Raw genomic sequence first — 12,390 nt, 5'->3', positions numbered from 1 at the left:
GGACGGGGCAGGCAAGGCTGCAGCTGGTGGACTCAGCACTGGATTGTGGAGCAGGGTGCGCAAGGCTGCAGCTGCCTGGTAAGGCTACAGCAGCAAGTGGTAGAGCAGGTGGTCCCACATTCATGCACAGATAAACGGGGAGGAACAATTTGGGAGTGAGACAGATTGTGCAACCCAGAGCTCTAGTGCAGGGAAATAAAGCCTTAAACCTCTGATTGAAAACACCTGTGGCAGTTGAGGCAGCAGTGGGAGAAAACTCCCAGGCTCACAGGAGAGTTTGTTGGAGAGACCCACAGGGTCCTAGAATGTACACAAACCCACCCACCTGGGAATCAGCACCAGAAGGGTCAATTTGCTTGTTGGTAGCTGGGGAAGTGACTGAAAACCAGCACAGAACAGAGCAAGTGCCATTGTTCCCTCTCAGACCCTTTCCTCACATACAGCATCACAATGCAGCTAAGTGGGTTGCCCCTCCCAGATGAATACCTAAGGCTCCTCCCTTCATACGTAACAGGCATGTCAAGACACACACACAAAAATGGTCAAAATGAAAGAATGGATCAAAACTCCAGAAAAAAATATGAGTAAGCAATGAAGAGATAGCCAGCCTATCAAATGCACAGTTCAAAACACTGGTAATCAGGATGCTCATAGAATTGGTTGAATTTGGTCACAAATTAGATGAAAAAATGAAGCCTATGCTAAGTGAAATAAAGAAAAAATACAGGAAACCAATAGTGATGGGAAGGAAACAGGGACTCCTATCAACAGTGTGGACTAGAAGGAAGAAAGAAACATTCAATCAGAACAAAATGAAGAAATGAGAATTTGAAAAAATGAGGAGAGGCTTAGGAAGCTCTGGGATAACTTTAAATATTCCAACATCTGAATCATAGGGGTGCCAGAAGGAGAAGAGGAAGAGCAAGAAATTGAAAACTTATTTGAACAAATAATAAAGGAGAACTTCCCTAATTTGACAAAGGAAATAGACTTCCAGGAAGTCCAGGAAGCTCAGAGAGTTCCAAAGAAGTTGGACCCAAGGAGGAACATGCCAAGGCACATCATAATTACACTAGTCAAGATTAAAGATAAGGAGAGAGTCTTAGAAGCAGCAAGAGAAAGAAGACAGAGGAGTTACCTACAAAGGAGTTCCCATACAACTATCAGCTGATTTCTCCAACGAAACCTTATAGGCAAGAAGGGGCTGGAAAGAAGTATTCAAAGTCATGAAAGGCAAAGGTCTGCATCCAAGATTACTCTGTCCAGCAAAACCACCATTTAAAATGGAAGGGCAGATAAAGTGCTTCCCAGATAAGGTCAAGTTAAAGGAGCTCATCATCACCAAGCTTTTATTATGTGAAATGTTAAAGGGATTTATCCAGGAAAAAGATAAAAAATATGAACAGAAAAATGACAGCAAACTCACAATTATTAACAATCACACCTAAAAACAAAACAAAACAAACTAAGCAAACAACTAGAACAGGAACAGAATCATAGAAATGGGGATCACATGGAGGGTTATCAGCGTGGGGTGGGGGGAAGGTACAGAGGATAAGTAGCATAAATTGTAGGTGAAAGGTAGACAGGGGGAGGTTACGAATAGTGCAGGAATTAGGGAAGCTAAAGAACTTATGTGCATGATGCATGGACATGAACTGGGGGGACATTGCTGGAGGGAATGGGGGTGCTGGGTGAAGAGGGGACAAAGGGAGAAAATTGGGACAACTGGGATAGCATAATAAATAAACTATACTTAAAATTCCCCCCAAAAATAAAAAAATAAAAAAGTTCACAGGCACCCACTTTTCGCATTATTTGGAATGTCCCCTCCTGAAAATAGTTTATACATACTGTCCATGTCTACTGTTTGTGCCTGACTTTTTTTGCTTTTATCCCTTAGCCAATAGACTAATACAGTAGATGTTCCAGAGAATAGACTTTCTGTGACTCCTTTGAGCCTAAGAGGGAGTTTATTGGAGAATAAATTTCTAATATTGGAATTGTTGGGTCAAAGGGTATGCATTTGAAATCTGGAGGACAGTTTTGATTTTCCAGTTGTCTTGTGAGGAACTTGTGCCAGTCATCACTCCAGCAGTAACTGAGAGCTAGTGCTTATTTTCCCCAGCACCAGCACACTGGTAAAATCATCTTCTTAAAACAGCAGGAGTAAGAGCCTTGGGAGACAAGAGGAGTCCCCTGTTGGGCTGGGAGAGCCAAGAATGGTTCCTGAAAGGAGGACCCACTTGGATTTGGTCTTGTAGGATGCATAGGAGTTTGCCAGTCTGAGGATTGTGGAGAAGGAGTATCTGGAGGAAGGAGCAGTGAGGTGGATCCTGGCCTGCAGGATCTGTGTATGGTGTGGCTGCTAGTGAACACATACACTAGGGAACAAATACACTTGGACAACAGAAGTCCTGTGGAGGAAAAGGGACAGAATGGCCACTGTCTGAGAGAGAGGGTGAGAGGGTCAGCAAGCCAAGCCCCTGCCTGGACAGCTTTTATTGCTTCTCTGGGTACATTACATGGAGGGTAGTCCTCATTTACTATGCACAGGTTCACTGCAGGGGACTACATTTTACAGATAACAAAGGAGAGGGTGCCGCTAATCACATCATAGAAGAAGGATATTTGCAAATGCAAAGGGAAAAGTGGTTGAACCAGTTACACTCCATACTGAGGAGGTTTAGCACAAACTTTAGGAAGCTACAGTAAGCACTGGCTGCCTCAATTGAGGGTGAAGGAGTTTTAGCAAAAGCAAGTCTCATAGCAGTCTAGGTACAATGCAGGCCTGATTCCCCACGGGAAAACCTCTCTGGGGGCATGGTCCTGTGTGCCATTTGCTCCCCACTGGTTTTCCATGTGGAGGCTGAACTACATTCCCACAATACACCGAACTGTTCCCTACAGAGCAGCATGTACAAAAGTGCAGAGATGTGGGAGTATGTGATATGTCAAAGGCAAGAAAATGCAGAGTGCTAACATCAGAGAGGAGGGAATGAGGGTGCCCATAATTAGGGGCACTGGTGACTGTGCCTTTTACCCCTTTTCTCCTCTGCACCTCCATGATAGGGTATGACACCAACCTTCATTTATAGTGGAATAATCACTAAATCATTTGAAATGGTGCAGGGTGGGGTGAAGCAACACAGATTGAGCCTGGAATACAAGGTTAAGATCCCCATTGCCTTAAACTCACTGAGTGACCATGGGAAAGTCACTCCAGGCTTTGGTCTCAACTTCCTTATTTGTAGGGTGCAACCAACAATCTACACCCTGGGTTGTAGGGAGGGGCCTCTACATGCAGGTGAAGCAGTGAGGGAAAGATGGCTGCTTCAGTTCAGGGGGTTTAGCTCACAATCATTGCCCTAGCATGTGGGGTCTCCTACTCTCACCTGGACATCTCTTCTTATCCCCCCACACTGGGGCCTTTTGTTTTCCCCTATGCACTTTTACAGCATCATGGCTCTGTGTTCTACAGCAACACCCGATGTGCCAAGCAGACACTGTGTTTCAGCAAGGCTGCTCACTGAACTAGGCTCTTCACATTCACTAGGAGTGCAGAGACAGGGCAGAACCTCTGTGGCACAGTGTCCTCCTGGGATCATAAACGTGACATTATAATCATTGTCATCATCAAGAGAGTGCATTTGTGGTGCATGGAACAGTGGAGGAATAATTATAACTGCTCCAAAGGGCCCTGATAGTTGGGGTGTCCTGAGGTTGAACCTTTCCCTCATCTCTCCATCTTCCTGGCTCCAAGCCAGGAGGATGGTGGCAGGAGGTGATGGATGTGCCCCTGAAGTACAAGTCAGTGTTTTCTGAACCCCTACTGTGCGCCTAGTACCATGTAAGCCATGATTACAAAAATGGCCTGACTTCTGTCCCCTTCCTATCTTTATACCATTTGCGATGTGGCTTTGTAGCTGTTCCCATCCAGAAGTGGAATCTATTGCCTTCTCTTTAAGCCTGGCTGGCCTCATGACCTGCTTTGGCCAACAGAATGGAAAGAAGTGGTGTTGGGCCAGTTCTGCACCTGAGTCTCAGAGAGTGTTGTGTTGCCCACTCACACCACATGAATGAACGAATGGCTGACTGAGTGCCAGGACTGGTTGAAGCCCCAACACCAGGGTCTCACAGGCTCATGGAAAACTGGGCTGGAATGCTCCTAGGACAAGTGTGTGTTGTGACGACATGGAGGGGACAGCCCAGAGTGTGTATGATCACCTAAGGGGAGGCAGCTATCATCCACCTGAGACAACTGCAACAAAGAGGAAGCCCCAAACTGGATTTTCTACATGAAATCCCCCACCCTTAAAATGTTGGCAACTGATACCCATTATTTAAAAAATATTTTATTTATTTATTTTTAGAGCGAGGGGAAGGGAAGGAAAAAGAGAAGGAGAGTACCATCACTGTGTGGTTGTTTCTCGCACGCCCCCTACTGGAGAGCTGGCCTGCAACCAGGCAAGTGCTCTAACTGAGAATCTATCCAGGGATCCTTTGGTTTGCAGGCTGGCACTCAATCCACTGAACCACACCAGCCAGAGCCTGATAGCCATTATTTAATGCACTGCCCATGTTGGGCTGGAGTGGTCTGCTGCTCCATTGCAAGCTTTGTCCTGGGGTCCAAACCATGTCTCAACTGCACTCATCACAGTAATTCACACAGCTGTCCTTTCAACAAAAATACAATGATCTGTGACTTCCCTGGGCTGGGCCTTGACTGGAGGTTGCAGAGAGGAGAGCCAAGGTGAGAGATAGGCAAGGCTCTTCTGGCAGTTACACAAATGGCTCCAAACCAGCAGGAAGCTTCTGGGAAGTCTTCATGCAGAGCCTGAAGGAACTGGTTACTCAACTTCTTCACCACCCCCCACCCCACCAACCCTCATTGCCCCATTCCAGGTGAGCTCTGATGTGGACACTGGAAGAAGAATAGTCAGTCTTCTTAATTGAAGCTATTGTGCTAGATATTGAGATTTTTTAAAAAATAGCCTGAGATATAATTAACATACTTTCAGTATATTGACAGAGTTTGAAAACCATTACAACTATCAATTTCAGAACACTTCCATTACCTCATAAAGGAATATTCACCCTCTAATCCTACCAACCAAGCAACCTCATGCTCCCAACCCCAGGCAGCCACTAATCTACTTTCTGTTTCCACAGATTGCCTATTCTGGACATTTTGAGTACATGAAATCATGGGCTGCCTTCTTTCACTTAGCATGTTTTTAAGATCCATTCATGTTGTAGCAGGTGTCAGTATTTTATTCCTTTTTATTGCCAAATAATATTCATTATATAGATATACCACATTGTGTTTATCTATTGATCAATTGATTGACACTTGGGTTGTTTCCTATTTTTATTTATTTATTTTTAAATTATATTTTATTGATTTTGCTATTACAGTTGTCCCAAATTTTCCCCTTTGCTCCTCTTTATCCAACACACCCCACTTCCTTAGGCAATCCCCACACCATTGTTCATGGTCATGTGTATAAGTTCTTCAGCTACTCCATTTCCTTGCATCTGTACCTTACATCCCTCTGGCTATTCTGTAAATACATATCTGTATTTCTTAATCCCCTCACCTCTTCACCCTCCTACCCACACTCTCCTCCTATCTGGCAATCATCAAAACCCTCTCCATGTCTAGGGTTCTGTTTCTGTTCTTGTTTGCTTAGTTTGTTGTTTAGATTCAGTTGTTGACAGATATGTATTTATTGCTATTTATTGTTCATAGTTTTGATATCTTTTTCTTAAATAAATCTCTTTAACATTTCATATAATAATGGTTTGCTGATGATGAGCTCCTTTAGTTTTTTCTTGTCTGGGAAGCTCTTTATCTGCTCTCCTATTCTAATTGGTATCTTTGCTGGGTAGAGCTATCTTGGTTTTAGGTCCTTGCCTTCATGACTTTGAGTATTTCTTGCCAATCCCTTCTAGCCTGCAAAGTTTCCTTTGAGAAATCAGCTGACAGCCTTATGGGAACTCCGCTGTAGGTAATTAACAGCTTTTCTCTTGTTGCTTTTAAGATTCTCTCTTTATCTTTAACCTTTGGCATTTTAATTGATATGTCTTGCAGTGGGCCTCTTTGCATCCATCTTGTATGGGACTCTGTGCTTTCTGGACTTGCATGCCTGTTTTCTTCACCAAATTAGGGAGATTTTCTTTCAGTATTATTTCAAATAGATTTTCAATTTCTTGCTCTTTCTCTTCTTCTTCTGGCACCCCTATGATGAGAATGTCAGACTTCTTGAGGTTGTCTCAGAGGCCGCTTATATTATCCTCATTTTTTTGGATTCTTTTTTCTTTTCGTTCTGATGGCTTGTTTTGCTTCCTTATGTTCCAAATCATTGATTTGATTCTCAGCTTCATCTACTCTACTGTTGTTCCCCTGTAAATTGTTCTTTTTTTCAATTAGTGTGTCCTTGTTTTCTGACTGGATCTGTTTTATGCTGTTGAGGTCCTCACTAAGTTCCTTGAGCACCCTTATAACAAGTGTTTTGAACTCTGCGTCTGATAGGTCATTCATCTCCATTTTGTTTAGTTCTTTTTTTTTTTTTTTGGAGTTTTGATTTGTTCTTTCATTTGGACCATGTTTCTTTGTCTCCTCATTTTGGCAGCCTCCCTGTGTTTGTTTCCATGTATTATGTAGAGCTGCTATATCTCCCCATCTTGGTAGCATGACCCTATATAGTAACTGTCTAATAGGATCAAGTAGCAAAGCCTCCCCTATCACCCAAGTTGGGTATTTGAGATCCACCCTTTGTGTAGGTTGAGTACACCCTCCTCTTGTACTTGAGACTTGATTGCTGTTGGCAGATCAATGGGAGGTATTTACCCAGGCCAGTCAGCTGCAAGGACTGGCTGTGACCACTGACCACAAACCTCCACTGTTTGTGGAGAATTAGCTGTGCAGGGGCAGAGTGATGATGCTCCAACATGGTCTGTTGCTGTCCACTGTGCACACAGGCTCTTCAGTTTCCTAGGTGGTGGAGGTCAAGGTCAGTCCCCACCTGTGCTTTGCTGGAGGCCACCCTGCCTAGCCTATAAGCAATCTGAGGTGCTTGCTACTTGGACTTGGAGATTCCTAGGCAAAGCCAAATTGTGAATCGGGGCTGACTGCTGCTAGTGCTGAGCCTGACAACGCTTAGCAAGATGTATGGGGGGTAGTTTGGGGGTTCACTGAGGTCAGCTGTTGCTTGTTTGAGAGGATTTAGGAAGTTGTGAAGCATGAGCCAATATCAGTCATTCAAATGGAAAAGTCTCTATTCACAGCTTGGGTGGCCCACAAGTTGGGTGGAAAAGAGTCTCAGGGGATCTCCAGGGTGGGGCAAACAGTGTTATCCAGGTTCATGGAGATACAGCAGCTGCCTGCTGGTTCTGTAAGTGTGGGGATGGTTCAGAAAGGGGATAATGGCCTTTCTGTCTGGGAGAAAGCTTTCCCCCTAGCTCTTGCTTTGATACCAGACCCTTTACTTTCTCCCTACTTTCTCCCTGTATGCCACTGGTGCTTTCCAAGCTACTACCACAGTGCTGGAGCTCAGAGGGACTGAGTCTGAGTAAGTGAGTCCATGTGTGGGATCTTTAAGGGCAATTGCTTGGGATTCCAGAAGTTCCTCCACCAACTCTCCCCGCTGGTGTTTGCAGCCAGAAATTATGGGGGCATAATCTTCCTTGGCACTAGACTCCTGGACTGGGGTAGCTTGGTGTGGGGTTGGGACTCCTTGCTCCTGAGATACCCCTTTCGAATTTTTACCTGCCACACATTGGTGTGGTGCCAGCCTGTTCAGTGTCTCCACCCCTCTTACCAGTCTGGATAGATGTGGTTTCTTTCATTCTGTAGTTGTCAGACTTTCATTCAGCTCTATTTCTGATGGTCCTGAGTGATGGCTGATCTATAATTTAGTTGTAATTTTGATGTGGTTGTGTGAGGAGGTGAGCCATGTTTACCTATGCTGCCATCTTGACCAGAAGTCTTCCTCATTTTACATATATGAATAATGCTGCTGTGAACATTTGTACACAAGTTTTTGCATGGATACATTGTTCTAATTCTCTTAGTTATATACCTAGGAGTAGCATTTCTGGGTCATCTAGTTTTAACGTCTAAATATTTTAGGAACTGCCAGATTAGTTTCCAATGCAGCTGCATCATTTTGCATTTCCACCAGCAATGTAGGTCCAATTTCTCTACACGCTTTCCAACTCTTATTATTTTTTGTATTTTTAATTCTAGCCATCCTAGGGAGTGTAAAGTGGCAGCTCATTGTGGTTTTGATTTGCATTTTCCAAATGGCTAAGGATGTTGGGCATATTTTCATATGTTTATTATATCTTCTTTGGGGAAATGTCTGTCAGACCCTTTGTTCATTTTACATTGGGTTATTTGTGTTTTTAATTAGTGAGTTGTAAAAATTATTTAAATATTCTAGATACAAGTCTCAAATCAAATACATGATTAGCAAACTTTTTTGTACCATTTTGTGGGTTGTATTTTTAGTTTCTTAATTGGTATTCTTTGTGGAGCAAACATTTTTAATTTTGGTGATGTCCAACTGATCTAGTTTTTCTGTTATTGCCTATGGTTTTGGTGTCATTTATAAGTCATTGTGGTTTTAATTTGCATTTCCCTAATGGCTAATGATATTGAGCATTTTTTATGTGCTTATTTTCTTTTTGTATATCTTCTTTGGTAAAATTCCTGTTTGAATTTTTTGCCTATTTTTAATTGGGTTATTTGTTTTACTGTTAAGTTTTAAGAGTTCTTTATATATTTTTCACAGAAGTCCCTTGCTGAATATATATGTTGTAAATATTTTCTCCCATACCGTAACTTGCCTTTTCTTTTCTTAACAGTATCTTTTGAAGAGTAAGTTTTTCATTGTGATGAGGTACAATTTATTGAATTTTTTTCTTTTAGTGTTCATGTTTTAGGTTTCATATTTAACAAATACTTGCCAAACTAAGGCCATTAATATTTTCTCCTATGTTTTTTCCCCAGAAATTTTATATAATTTGCTTCTACATTTAGTTCTACTACCTACTCCAAGTTTATATTTGTAGATGCTGTGAAGTTCATTCTTTTGCATGTGGCTCTCCTATTGTTCCAGCAACACTTGTTAAAAGACTATACAGTACTTTCCCTCATTCAATTGCTTTGGAATCTTTGTTGAAAATCAATTGACAATACGTTTGTGAGTCTGTTTCTGGGATCTCTTATTCTATTGATCTTTATGTCTATCTTTACACTGCACCACTTGTTTTGATTACTCTTAGTTTATATTAAGTTTTGAAATCAGGTAGTGTGAGTCCTCTAACTTAGTTATTCTTTTTGGCAAGTTAAGTAGGAAAATTTTGGTTGGGTGGGACTTTCCTGCCCATTGTATTCCAGACTTTTGCCCATTGAATACCAGAGAGTACCCAGTCATTGTGATGATCAAAAATGCCTCTCACCATATCTCTAAATGTCCTGATTGGGAGAAGTACCTTTACCACCTGACCCAAAAAAATCTCCTCTTCAAAGGAACAAGAATCAGATTAGCATAAACAGCACTGGGTGACAGAGAAAAATGGAGCAAACCCTGCCAGGTCCCAAGGAAATTAACTTTTAATCTAGGATTCTATGTCCAGCTAAACTGCCCATCAGGTGTGGGGGAGAAATAAATTCTTTCAGATACACAGGACTCAAGGGTCTTTCCTCAGGCTATCTCTGGGTAGAACTGCTGGAGGATGTACATGGCAAAATACAAAATGAATCCAAGAAAAGAGATTCATAAAATCTGAGAAATTGTGGATCCAAACCTGAAGTGTAATGCCAAGAAATCTCCAATGATAGTGGTGTAGCTGGCCAAGGAAGCAGACAGCCCAAACTATACCAATGAGTCAAAGAGCTCTCAGAGGAAGGTTTTTAAGAAAAAAATTGAATATTGTACAAAAAATGATACTATAAAGATAGATTATTTTATTGAGAAGCTGAATGTGGATAATAATAGTAAATATTAATAAGTGATTGTGTTTCTTCTTCCCCTTCTCCAAATTTTTTATTTTTATTTCCTTTTGAATGTGTAGTTACATCTTTTTACTCTGCAGTTCAATTTAAACTGCTTGGCCTTGTATTTATGTAATTATAATATTGGAAGAGCTAATTATTGGTTTTTTAGGGCCAAGAATTTATTTACATACCAAGCAGGGAGACTCTAACTAGTTATATAACAGCATGTAAACCCATAGATCCTGATAAGGTAAAAGCCTTGATGTGAAGACAGGGTCAGGGGAAGAGGGTGTGGGGCTGTTTCCAGGGAAACATTCCGAGATGGAGGTTTGCATGCAGGAATGTTATTGGAGAGTGCTCTTGGGGCCAGCACCAGTGGAGGAGGGAAGAAGCAGGACTGGGCAGAGAGAAGAGTTGGGCTGTGGTGTAATCCCAACAGAAGTCTCAGGGGCTCCTCTCAAGACCTCCAGAGTTGGGATGCTGCTGCAGAGCTGTCCAAGCTTAGTCGAGGGGGATCAGCTCTTGTACAAGATCCTGCATGTATCAGTCACAGATGAGGGCTTCCCTAGGAAGGTGGTGGCATAACATTTAGGGGGAGCGATGCCATCAGCACAGGGCAATTTCCCAAGAGGGACTTGGTTTTGGTTGTGAGCTGTCAGATGCTAATGTGCCTGCTCCATGGAGGATGAGAGCCTCATCCTGAAGTGGGAGTCTGGTCAGCCACCACAGCATCTGCTACAGAGTTCTAATTCCTTCATCATACACTGTGGAATTTAGACAAGAGACAGTGTCTCCATTGGACTATCTAAATTTGTGTTGACTGCTTTGTTTTGTCAGTCACATTAAATCATCCTGTTTTATCCCTCCCTGTCCACCTCTGCCACTCAGACTATCAGTGTTCTTGTCATGGGCTAATGTGGGGAGACCATAAGGGATATCTGGGTGGCTAAGATTTCAGTTGTACAGAAGAGAGATCAGTTATCACATCTGAAGGATAGGAGTGGGGATCAAAGCCAGGGAGACTTCAATATGTGGCAACAGAGTTTGGTGAAAGGCAGGTTGTACTGTACCATCTTTCAAAGTCTGGCCTGTGGGGCAGAGGTATGCAGGCATTTCAGTACTCCTCTTTCCCCATATGGTGAGTGCTGGTGTGGAAAGTGCTCTCTAGCCTGTGGGAAGCTTTGATCCCAGTTCTCAACTTCTTTGACCCAAAAGTGAAACTCTGCTGCAGATGCTATTATTATTACTGTTTGGTTTGCATTGAATCTCAAACAGGCGAAGCACCTGTTATGTGCCACTGCCCCACCTTATCCCTGTCTGCGCCACCACATGCAGCTAGGCCTAGCTCCACAGTCACTGAGGTCTCACTGTGTCAACCAGGGTGGGAAGTACCGCATTTTTCAGACTATAAGATGCACTTTTTTTTAAAAAAATTATTTTCCCCCCAAATTGGAGAGGAATAATGGTTGTTAATGCTGCTGTTGAGTTCTGTTTACATTTACATTGGTGAAATATTATGTTATTTATGTTATTAAATATTTTACCACATTTTTTGCTTCAAAATTTTTTCCCTATTTTCCTCCTCTAAAACCTAGGTGCATCTTATGGCCTGAAAAATATGGTATTCAATATTTACACCTAGGAAATTGGCAAATGCTATGTGTGGTGTTTTTTTTTTCCTTCTGGTTTTTCAGTGCTTACTAGCACACTTTCTGGGACTAGCCTCATGATTTGGGGAGCACAGTATAAAATGAAAGTGCGGACCTCTTGTCCACAAATTAAAAGAATCAAGATGGTGACAGGAGAGCATTAACACAAGAGCGGGGCCTCTGAGCAGTCCTTCAGAGTATGTCTCCTCAGAAGGACCCCAAGAGAACAATGTCCTCAGAGCCTGGCTCAGCTGATGCTCAGTCACATTTTCTCAGTGAGTGACTGGCTGATGCTCTTTGTGGAGGAGACTTCCCTTTTCTGGGGAAAGTGTCAACTTTTGTTCTGGGGTATGCCTCAGTGTGTGAGCCAGGAAGGCTGGTGTATATGATCTCGTTGCTGGTGGCAGACTCTCTTATAACCTCCAGCTGTGGGAATTTGACTGTAAGTGGAACACCCCAGAGTGCCAGGAATGGAGGTCAAGGAAAATAAATAAGACAGGAGGCAGATGGCAAGTCGGTGGAGGTTCATTCCCCTCACCTCTCCCATTGCCTAAGATGACAGGAGCTGGAAGGAGCAGAGAAATAGATCATAAAGGGTCCTGCTCAGTCCTAGGGTGTAGGTATAGTTCCTCTGAGGCTGCCATAATATCTGTCTGTCCATTGCCATCTTCTGTCCTGTCTTGTTGTGGCTGCTCTTGGGACACAGGGATAAAGCCTTCCCATCCAGGTCTCCTG

The sequence above is a fragment of the Phyllostomus discolor genome, chromosome 2 (genome assembly GCF_004126475.2).
Source record: "Phyllostomus discolor isolate MPI-MPIP mPhyDis1 chromosome 2, mPhyDis1.pri.v3, whole genome shotgun sequence".
NCBI lineage: Eukaryota > Metazoa > Chordata > Mammalia > Chiroptera > Phyllostomidae > Phyllostomus > Phyllostomus discolor.
The sequence above is the reverse complement of the archived record's forward strand: the minus strand, read 5'-3'. Positions refer to the sequence as shown.